At 37.8% G+C, this 11,991-nt stretch overlaps 1 protein-coding gene across 1 annotated transcript in view; it reads right to left on the reverse strand.

Annotated features, from left to right (window-relative positions):
- The window catches only part of LOC145296910 (sulfotransferase 1C4-like), an 84,146-nt gene that overhangs the window by 69,127 nt on the left and 3,028 nt on the right, over nt 1-11,991 (reverse strand). The gene's annotated exons all lie outside the window — the stretch shown is intronic.

The following is an 11,991-nucleotide window of genomic DNA, read 5'->3' on the forward strand; positions in this document are numbered from 1 at the left end:
GATTCCGTATAGTGTTTTGTTCATGAGATTGGGTTCAAAGAGTTTATAAATGATGTGTGTGTTTGTAGGCACTACGTGGCATTTGCTATGAAATAAGGTCTACGAGAATGTATTCCACAAAGTCTGAATAGAAGGATATGTGTGTGAGAAAAGTTTTACGTAGCAAACTAGTGTATGTATGTGTATGCGTGTATGCGTGTGTGTGTGTGTGTGCGTGCGCGCGCGTGCGCGCATGTGGCGTATGATGTTTTCGTCAAAGTAGCCATCGGGTCAAGACTGTTCACGAGGTGTATCTACTAAAATTAACCGGAGGAAATGAGTCAATTTTACATGTGCGGCTCTGCTTATAGTTGCAGGTATAGAAAGGACTTGTACCCTCTCAACGTAAATACACCCGACTAACACGACAAAAAGAAAAATCTCACCCCTACACTGTAAAGAAAAGGAAAATAGATAATTAAAGTAAAATGGTCACGTAAATAAATAAATGACTTAAATAAAGAAGACAAATTACAAAGAAAGAAAGAAAGAATGAGGATGCCGTTAATGAAGAAAAAATAGAAAGGATGCATGAAGATGACGTGAATAAATAAATGACTTAAATGAAGAAGAAAAATTACAAAGAAAGAAAGAATGAGGATGCCGTCAATGAAGAAAAAATGGAAAGGATGCATGAAGATGACGTGAATAAATAAGTGGCGAGCATCAAGAAGAATAGGAAAAAAGTGCACAACTAAGAGGATGGCGTAAATGAATGGCGTAATAAAAACGTAACGGACAAAGAGAGCAAGTGGGTCGATGGATGACGTAAATAAATGAATAACATAATTAAAGAAGAAAAGAAAAAGAGTAAAGAAAGCAGAGCCGGTAAATAAATAAATGACGTAAATAAAGAAAAAAAAAGAAAAAAAAAGAAAAAAAAGAAAAAAGAAATTGCAGAACTTTATAAAAATTATAAGCGAACAAGAGAAAACGCTAGTCCCATTAATTACCAGGAAATGCCTGGCTGGCCTAGTAATACTTAAACGTTTAATAACATGTTGTTAAAAAATATTTTAATAATTTTCTTTTTCGTTAAAAATGTCCGTTTCGCTACAAAGTAATTTTCTGGCTGACCCCCCCCCCTCCTCCACCGATCGCAACGATAGCGAACCACACACTGTCTCCTGAGGGACACATGATCGAATCAAACATCAGTTTAACAGAAATCTTATAATTTATTAACATGATTGATAGATAGCTGGGAAATATGATACAATGGATTTAGAATGAATAAACAAAGCGTTATAGACACACACACACACACACACACACACACACACACACACACACACACACACACACACACACACACACACACAAATAAATAAGATACACCGATGAAATATAACACGTAGCACATTTATTGACATTATTTAACAAACGAATCGCAATTAATCTTTTTGTTTCTTCTACAGACATCTTTATATTTAAGGTGACATGGCCGCCACTCTTTCCCTCTCGGGCTTCTCCTCTTTGCACTGCCACCTGACGGCAAGGGTCAGTAACTGAAGGGAGATACTGCAATCGATTCTTTTATCAGTTTTAAAAAAATAACGCCAAAACCTTTTTGTGAAGTCTAGTAGCTATTTTTATCTCTTGATTTCACTCGTAGTGTTCATCGTTACTATTTAACTGTCAATCTATCCATCTCATTAACTCGCATTCTCGAATGGCTTTTAGACATGATAAGTGTATATTCAATAGGAAACAAAAAAGTTAACGAGCAAAAATGTGCCAAAAAGAATCGATTGCAGTATCTCACTGCCTAATAATTTGCACAAACGCAAATACAAAGTGTTTGCGAAATTTTAATGCTTTTCAGGCAAATTTCTACTTACTCAATTTTTTAAATATTTTTTATTTTTGGAATCTTTTGAGATGAGGCTTCATAATTGTGCGCAGTGGATAGAGGCGTTGAATCTCTACGGTTCAAGATAAGCATTGTTTGAAGATAGCGGTTTTAATTCTACCCAAAGCAGGCCAGAGGATTAGTTGGTTAAAACGTGGTGAGATAACAACGACAGCAGCAGCAGCAGCAGCAACAACAACAACAACAACAACAACAACAACAACAACAACAACAACAACAACAACTATGGAAGGCAATAATTACTGGGGATACAATTACAAAACACAGCACTCCTATCCCGTCGCGGTTAATCATCTTAAGAAGGTCGGAGGATGAGTTGGCTGAAACGTGTTGAAAAAAAAACAACTATGAAGATGAGGATAACAGTTCGCAAAAAGAATGAATGCGCATTCTACATACTCGTCTGATAAAGTTACTAACATCCCACCTGGTAGTCAATATGGTTTTGGAAGTTCGAGTCAGGCATAGAGAAAATGTTAATGCAAACATAGTCATCAGATTATTACATCTCGTTTCTTCAAACAACACAAAGTATTTAAAAAAGTAATGAAGCGGTGAGGATTTGTAAACATGTTGCAAGATTCGTTGGTGCATACGAATGACAGACGTTGCTTGGCTAAAGTACGAGAGGAGAACACAGAGAACTAAAACTATTTCTAACCAGAATGCCGACCACCCAGTAGATATTTTCACTTTTTGAAAGAACAAGTATCTCATTGAATGAGAAAGTCACTCTGAGATCGGCATTGTGAGAAAAGCAGCGTCCAGGATTTTTGCAGATAAATCCCCATGAAAGGAGACCGTCTAAACGTTATTCTCGATGGATGTCTCGCGTGCTCAGTTTCTGGGCGGCCGAACAGTGACACCTAATAAAAGGCTAGTATCAGTCAGGGGTGAAAAGATTCCGTGATGGGAAGAAAAAGTGGCCCGGATTAGGAGAAGGAGGAGGAGAAGAAAGAAAAGGGGAAGGAAGAGGAGAACATGAAGTTCGATAGGGGCAGTTGATTTTCCCGAGAGCTACGTAGCCAGTACATTGTAAACATGGGCTACGCCACATCTGCTGCATACAAATGGCAGACGTTACTGTGATAGATGCTTAGTAAAAGTACGAGAGAAGAGCACAGAGAACTGAAACTATCTTTAGACAGAGTCTTAAGAGCCCAGGAGATATTTATTTTATTTGAAAAACTAAATGCCTTATTGAACGGGAAAGTCATGTTGGGACCGACATGCCTGGGAAAAGTAATTTTCCTAGATGGGATCCGGAATACGAGTAAACACTTTCCGGATGTTATCTTTTGCTGAAGTTCAGGGCAGTAGAATTGGAACCGTTAACAAAGGCCCATAATTTGTCGGGGGTAAAGAGATTCGAGGAGACGGGAAGAGCAGGCGGTCAAGATAGAGTTGAAGTCGAACGTTTAAGACAGGCAGGTTTATTTCTGGAGGCTTCTGGGTATTAAAGCGAGTGTGTCTCTCTGGCAGGTTGAATCCCTTGGGACTCTCAATATAAAGACTGTACCAATGGTAATTGTTTGTTTCAGTATGGTCAGAAAAAAATTCTGTAAGTCTGCGATTCAACCTTGGAAAGACGAGTACCCCAAAACGAGGCCATTTCGATAGACCAAAATCCATGCGAATGATTGCGATAATACAAACAACACTGTGCAACAAATTCGAGGTTAAAAATGGTATATACCACATAAGACCTGTTGCAGTGTAAGAAAAGTAATCTGATACTAAATCTGACCTATATTTCTTTAGATTGTGCACCGTTTTCATGTACTATAAATCATATTTTATAATCACTGATAATGGATGAAAACCACAGAATTGTCGGTTCAAACAATCTTAACTTTCTTGTGTTGAGTTTTATCCTTCTTTTTTATATTCCAGCAGTAGTCTGCCAACATGCTAGGGTTTCAACAAATCTTGTGACAAAATCGATTACATTTTTGTGGCATTATATAGCTGATTTCTGTCAACACACAGCATCCTAAATATGTTTTTAAGAGAAAAAAAAATGTTTTGCCAACAGCATATATTGATTACCTGATAGAAACATCGATTAATATAAACTGAATGCTGGGTATTGATAAAGTACACATACATTGCATGTTGATTCACTATAATTATTAAACTTCAGAGCTTGAACTTCTGTTTCTTCGAACTCTTGGAATGCTTAGTGGCAGGGAAGTCTTTTTCAAATTCCAACAGTAGTCTACCATCATGACTGCAACCCTGATACCTGGTCTCCATCTCTTTCAGGTCTTGATAGAATCTTTCCCCTTGCTCGTCACTCGTTGAACCCAGGTTCTCAGAGAACTGGCCCATATGTGAAAATAGGTAGTACATATTGACGCTCATGTTGCAGCCCAAAATTCTGAAAGCAGTCGGCACGTTGTTGACAAGTTCTGCGTAGTTTTTGGCTTTATTGTTGCACAGAAGATTCTTCATTATCAGAACAAATGCTTTCCACGCTTCCAGTTCTACTTCGATCATTGTTTTGGAATTCTGAATCTGGGATGAGCTGTCGGATCTGAAGACCGTCAAAGATGTCAGCTTTCAACTGTTCCATGATCAATCCTGGAAAAGCCTGGTACAACTAAGTGAAGCAATCACCATCCTTGTTCAGAGCCTTAGTGAACTGCTTGATCAAGCCTTAGTGAACTGCTTGATTAAGCTTTAGTCAACTGCTTGATTAAGCCTTAGTGAACTGCTTAAGCCTCAGTGAACTTCTTGATTAAGCCTTAGTGAACTGCTTGATTAAGCTTTAGTGAACTGCTTGATCAAGCCTTAGTGAACTGCTTGGTCAAGCCTTAGTGAACTGCTTAATCAAGCCTTAGTGAACTGCTTGATCAAGCCTTAGTGAACTGCTTGATCAAGCCTTAGTGAACTGCTTGATTAAGCTTTAGTCAACTGCTTGATTAAGCCTTAGTGAACTGCTTAAGCCTCAGTGAACTTCTTGATTAAGCCTTAGTGAACTTCTTGATTAAGCTTTAATGAACTGCTTGATCAAGCCTTAGTGAACTGCTTGGTCAAGCCTTAGTGAACTGCTTGGTCAAGCCTTAGTGAACTGCTTAATCAAGCCTTAGTGAACTGCTTCATTCAGCCTTAGTGAACTGCTTTATCAGGCCTCAGTGAACTGCTTAATCAACCTTAGTGAACTGTTTGATTAAGCTTTAGTGAACTGCTTTATCAACCTTAGTGAACTGTTTAATCAAGCCTTAGTGAACTGCTTGATTAAGCTTTAGTGAACTGCTTGATTAAGCCTTAGTAAACTGCTTGATTAAGCTGAGTTTGATGTGCAACGGTGGGAAGAGTATTCTTTTTTGTCCACCAGAGACTCGTTGGTGACGTTCGTTTCATTTGCAAGGCATCAATTCTTTCAGCACAGGCTAGTCCTTCTTTGTGTATGCTGAGCACAAATTGGAAGATTTCGAGGCATTAGATAGTAGATTCTGTCATTAAAATAATGATTTCCAATCAAAACAATTATTCCACATGTCATTTTACTCCCACTAACTTCTTCTAAAATGCCCCACGCATGCGTATATGTGAATAAAAACGTAAAAAACGACATGTGCCCATAGATCCAAAACTTAATCTGATTGAACAAACTCAATGTGATTTTTGGATTAAGCGCACCAGATTTGTCCTAAATCAGCTGAAAAAGAAGAAAAAAAAACGCAGACAACTTTGTTGCTGGCCATAAATACTTTATTGAAGAAGCTTACTAGACTCGCGGATCAAACGAGCTGAAACAAAGAAAACAGGGATTAAAGCATAAAATTCTGAAGAATAAATGCCGTTAAAATAGTTATAGAGGAGGCTTAGACTGGCAGCATCACGTGTGTGAGAGAGAGGGTGAAAAGAAGAAGAAGAAGAAGAAGGAAGAGGAAGAGGACGACGACGACGAGGAGGAGGGCTGGGCTAACCAAATTAGAAATACGCTTCTTGAATCTTATAAAACCCCTCAAATTGTACATGAAATTCACCAGCTCAAATATGACAACGGTAACCATATAAAGTCTGATAGTAGATTTGTAGAAATAAAGAATAGTCTCGGGCGTTAGAAACTGAAACGAGTTTACAAGAAACAGAAAGAGCAATGAGTTTGATGTATAAACTTCCAGAAAGATTTGATGAGAAAGAAAAACCAAGAACTTTCATAGTCGATTATTTCTCAAGAAAAAGGCAAACTATGAAAATACTAGTGTTGGGACGATTAATCGGAATCGGAACCGGGAATCGGAAAAATCGTAATATTTGATGGTATCTGAATCGGTATCGGAATCGGAAAAATGTGTACCGATTTCCCGATGCCAAAACGATTCTTATAATTATCTTTTTTATTTGATTTTGTTTAAATCCAAATCTTCCATTGCTGGTAATAATGATTAGATAATGAATATTTTTTTTTATTATTTAAAACCACCAGCAAAGCTAAAATCGATAGATCATTCTCCACAAGTATATTTTTACATTTAGGAAAACATCTGCAAATTTAGCATGTGTGCTTTTATGATAATCAGAGAAAAAATAAAATTATATAGTTAAATATTTAGAGATTTATAAAGAATCGGAATCAGAATCGGTAATTGTATCGGAATCGGGAATTTAGTACGGAATCGGCAATTGTATCGGAATCGGGAAAAAATATTGGCATCGTCTCATCACTAGAAAATACTATTCGAAATTTACGCGTGACAGACCAGCAAAAATGCCATTCCAAACATACGTGACAGATCGACGAAAAATGTAGCTTAAAACGTACGTGTGACACAATGACACAAATGTGTGTGAGATTGACGAAGCAAAGGACGTGCATGCGAAACGTTTTAAAAAGATGCGAGATCTCACACTAAAACAAGTTTGATTATTGCGTAAACTTCTTATTCTCAAAGCCATTACTGAAGGAATGTTCAGTTTAAAGACGAAGTAAAGCCAAGCGGCCCCTTTTTTGTATATGTATATATCAATCAATGTTAACCTCGACAATCGATCCGAAAAAACAAAGGCTGTACTAGAATCTTGTCGGAATGCGGTATCGACCAGTCTATCCAAGATGGGTCTATCGTGTGTGTGTGTGTGTGTGTGTGTGTGTGTGTGTGTGTGTGTGTGTGTGTGTGTGTGTGTTCACTGGAGATCGAGCATCAAACTTAAAGGGATTTCAGCATCCTTCATTCCGATCTTCCGTAATGGGTATTCGGAGAGTCGAGGCAGGCATCGGTCGCGGTGTCTAGGAAGAACTCTGAATTTCTGTTCATGAAGCCATTGTTTTATAAACTTGCGAAATTTCGCATTGGTTTACTACATTCGCGTATAGGAGTGCTTATTATTATTTAAAAAAATATGTCATTTTAAGCAAAAACAATAGTACTTCCTTAATTGTCACGTCGAAAATAGTAATTTATTAAAAAAAATTACGACACTTCATCGAGTGGAATAACTGCTATTTTGTTTTTAGTAAAAAAAAAAAAGTCCATCGCTATGATCTTTAAAAAAATGTCCGCCATTAAAGTGTTGAAAAGGGAGATAAGTGTGTCCCCTGTAATGGCAATGTTCAAGTGATTACTAGGGCTAAGATAACATAATATTCTTATCATTGTTTTGACTCTCGTGTATAGATCCGACATAGTTAGATACGGTTAATCAACTGAGAACCACATCACTCTATATAAAAACATATACGATATCAACGGATACACACTCGAGAGTCAAAACAATCGAAAGAATATGCTGTTGTTCTAGTCCTAATGATTACAAATAGAGATAAACGCAATCTCCCTCAATTGTCCGTTAAAATTACTTTTAACTATAAATAATTTCCTACTCGGTGAATATTTTGGGATATATTGCTTAAAACAACATATTTAAAAATAATCGATCTATCGACTCTATCTTGTATGTGTTACTTCTTGAGGTTTCGAAATATTTCCGTTGGTTGAAAACTCGTTGATCTAATAATTTCATGTTAAAAGTTTTATGAAGTAACGAAGCAAAGCAACCGTATCAAAACTGGCAAATCACTCTTCTCCTACGTTCTAACCTCCAAATTATATTATAAACTAGCCTGGGTGCCCGGCGTTGCCCGGCGTTGCCCGGCGTTGCCCGGCGTTGCCCGAGTATTTGAAGGTGTGTGTTGAGCAAAAAAAAAAAAAAAAAAAAAAATTAAAATAAAAAAATAGGAAGTGATATAGGTTTAAATTAAGGCTAGAAGACCGAAAAGCGGGGATGACGTTCAAAAATATCGGCGAAAAAAGCGACCCCTCCCTGTAGAAAAGTGCCCTGTTGAGGATGAAGGAATTTATATTTTTGGTCAATTTTTCAATACTTGTCGTCCGAAGGGTCGAACTTAAAAACGGGACTGATCTCCTGAAAATCCTGAAAATCCGTCTCCTCTGTCAAAAGTTTTATACATACATACATACATACATACATGATGATTGCAACGTCTTGTCAGACGAGTGCCACTCCCTCAGACATTTAAAATCCAGGAGCCCAAATGCCTGAGGGAGTATCTATACAAATATGATGTTACAGAATCTTAGCTTTGTACGACAGCTAAGTCTCTCTCTCGGTTCAAAATGTTGAGATCCAGCAACAAGCAAGAGCAAGATAGCCAGCAACAAATTAAACTGCAGACCAGCTTAATGCGGGTACTGGTCTTCCGCTTTATGTTTTTTTTAAATCAGAGATTTGCTTCCCCTAGAAAGGTACATACATACATACATACATACATACATTATGGCTTCCTTCAGTCTTGACAGACTATGGATACCCACTGTAAGGGTGCCTGCGGGTGAAATTTTTTGTAGCAAGAGTTGCACAATCTGCAACCACACCTCTCCTGAGTCGACATTGTTTCTGCCATTTCCTTAGATATGTGTTCATTTGTTTTCCTGTTGTGCCTGTTATAGAGCGTGGTGTCATCAGCATATATACCTATCTCAGAGACAATTTTGTTAGGGAGGCCATTTATGAATATTAGGAATAATAAAGGTCAAAGGATAGACCCCTGAGCCAGTCCCGAATTTATATCATATTGTTTAGATGTACGACCGTCGAGGACAACCTGGATTTTTCTCTTATCTAGGAAGGATTTAATTATGTTAAGTATTCGTCCAGTGATACCGTATGATCTGATTTTCCTGAGAATACCTTCATGTCATACCCGGTCAAAAGCCTTAGATATATCTAGAGCTACCGCTCTACCCTCCCCCGCTTTGTCCAGTGAATGGTATATACGTTCATAGATTACAGTTAGGATATCTGTTGTGGAGCGGGCTTGCCTAAATATATATTGTTGGTCGGGCAGAAATTTAGCATTTATAAGGTGATGGACTAGAGCTTGGTTAGTTATGGACTCAAATATTTTGTGCGAAAATTGGGAAGAGGCTAATGGGGCGATAATTTGATGGGTCAGTTCTTTCGCCAGAATTCTTGAATACTGGTATCACGGAACCAGTTTTCCAGCAGTCAAGAAAGCAAGATTCATTAAGGCATTTGTTGTAAAGTTTGGAGAGAACTGGAGCTACTTCGGTGGAGCATTTTTTAAATAGCACAATCGGAATGAGATCAGATCCACATGCTTTTGAAGTGTCAAGATTTTTTATGATAACATGCACCTGAGAAGGGGTGATTTTCAGATCGTCTAGTGTGGCGTCTGTCTGCAAAGGAAAGTCAGGGGCGTTTAGCAGGGTCCAGTGTGAAATTGGAGGCAAACCGACTGGCAAGCATGTTAGCCTTCTCAGTTGCTGAGCAAACAACCTCATGATTGTTGATTAGTGGGGGAATTGTTGATTGCCCATTATTTACTACACTGTTGTAGATTTTCCAGAAGTCATCGGTTCCTAATTTCTGTGCTTTGATGCGATTTTTGGTGGTTTCAATAAATTCTCTCTTAGCTGTCGTTATTTCTTTCTCACAGTTATTTCTGGCTTCTATATACTTCTGTCTGTTTGAACTGGACTAATGTCGGTTAAATCTGCGGTACGTATGCTGCCTTTGCGCAATGGCAGCTGCACAAGTAGAAGTAAACCATTGGGGAGAGTGGGGCTTGCTATAAAACTTCCGCGTGGGAACATGTTCTTCAATTGCTGTTTTGAACCATTCAGTGGTCTCATTTGCGCACTGTTCAGCAGGAAGAGAAAAGATATTTCCCCATGGGGCATCTCTGATGAGATTCCTGATGGCTTCCCAGTCAACCTTTTTATAATATCTCGTTGTTTTGAGTAATGGCTCTTCCGTTTTGGCTCTAGAGTATAGGGGGATTTCAACCATTATCATTGTATGATCAGCGTTCCCAAGTGGGCTGTGGGCATTCGTTATACATTCATCGGGAACTGTGTTCAGAAACAGATCTAGAAGTGATGCGTGTTGTTCTTGCTGGTCTGGGAAACGGGTTGGAAACGTAACCATCTGTGATACGGAATGAGATATAGAGAAGTTGTGTTGTGCTACCAGCTGCGTTTATGTAAGTAGAGAATCCAAGCCAGTTTTTGGTGGACATTGAAGTTACAAAATACATGCACTTGTGCGCTAATGTCGAGGAAGAGTGCTGTATCTATGCTGTCAGAGACTTTGTTTATTAGGGTGCTGTCCTGGGTTGAGAGAGAGAGAGAGAGAGAGAGAGAGAGAGAGAGAGCGGCAGAGAAAATAAAGTAGCTAATGTTATGTTGCATGTTAAGTCTAAAGCACATAAAGGCTTGATCGTCCGATTTTAGGTTTGTTTCTTTAGTCAAGGGGATGGTGTTTCGAATATAGACTCCAAGTCCGTGCATATGTCTGTCAGAGTCCTTACAGCAGTGTGGGAGATACCCAGGCATGTTAAAGTAGTTAGAGGGGATGGAGGAGTGTATGTTAGTCTCACTTAGAGCTAAGATATCCGGAGTGTTTGCTAGGAGAAATGCTTCAACATCATCTAAATTAGTTCTAACCCCATGGATGTTAGTAAATGCAAGCCTCAATGTAAGAGGCAAGTTGGTTTTATTTGAGTTTAAGCGTAATTTTTTACTGTACTGTCATCAGTTTTATAAAAGTTTCAGTTTAGGTAAGGGGTTCTGATCAAGTGGTTATGCAGAATACCAGATATGTAACACAAGTAGACCATCAACTGACCTTTCAACTACTAGGATTGTTAATATAATTCGTTTTTTTTTTTAATCTTTATTTACTTATTTATTATTATTATTATTATTATTATTATTATTATTATTATTATTATTATTATTGTTGTTGTTGTTTTTTTATGTATAAAAATATCACTCCAAATTTTTGGTCGCGAATAATATAACTCGTTATTATTATTATTATTATTATTATTATTATTATTATTATTATTATTATTATTATTATTATTTATTTATTTATTTACTTTTTAAATAAAAATATCAATCCAAAGATTAATTGAAGTTGTGTAAATATATAAAAAAACGCCCTCTCGGTCAGGAAAATCTGTTTAAACATGCCAAGATGAAGGTTAAGCCGGTGTCGACCGACATCTGTCCTTTTCTTAGTGAAGTCGGTTGGGGTCCTTATTTCATACTTCGTCCAATACTTCAATTGGTTGAAAATTCCTTTTATTTAATACCTTCATGTTTTAAATCGGAAGTTCTAGAAAGTGACGAAGAGAGTGTTTTCAAAAACGGGCCGGAGAAAGAAAGAAAGAAAGAAAGAAAGTGGGGAAACAAGCAGAACCATTTGCGTTTTATCATTCATCTCAATTGTCAAAAACCGACGTCCTCATAAAAGAAAGAAATAAAAACAAAAATAAGGAAGAAAAAATTAGCCGAACGAACAAAGAAAAGGGCTAACTTATACTCATTCTTTTCTTCTCGCATATCGATTTCTAATCTACTACGGAGTATTGGCGATCGTCTGATTACCCCCCCCCCACACACACACTTTACTGGGAAATTCAAACGGTTTCGTCCATAAATATTTTTGTACCTAGGAGTCAGAGTTCCGGGTGAGCTTGCATTTCCGCACTCGCTTTGTGCCACTGCAGTGGAAACAAACAAATAACCAGTTATCCCCGTGCAAATCACACTGCATTTCTGTTTGCATACCATGGCATT

This window comes from Euprymna scolopes, chromosome 17, assembly GCF_053919585.1.
Source record: "Euprymna scolopes isolate OS-2025 chromosome 17, ASM5391958v1, whole genome shotgun sequence".
Taxonomy (NCBI): Eukaryota; Metazoa; Mollusca; class Cephalopoda; order Sepiida; family Sepiolidae; genus Euprymna; species Euprymna scolopes.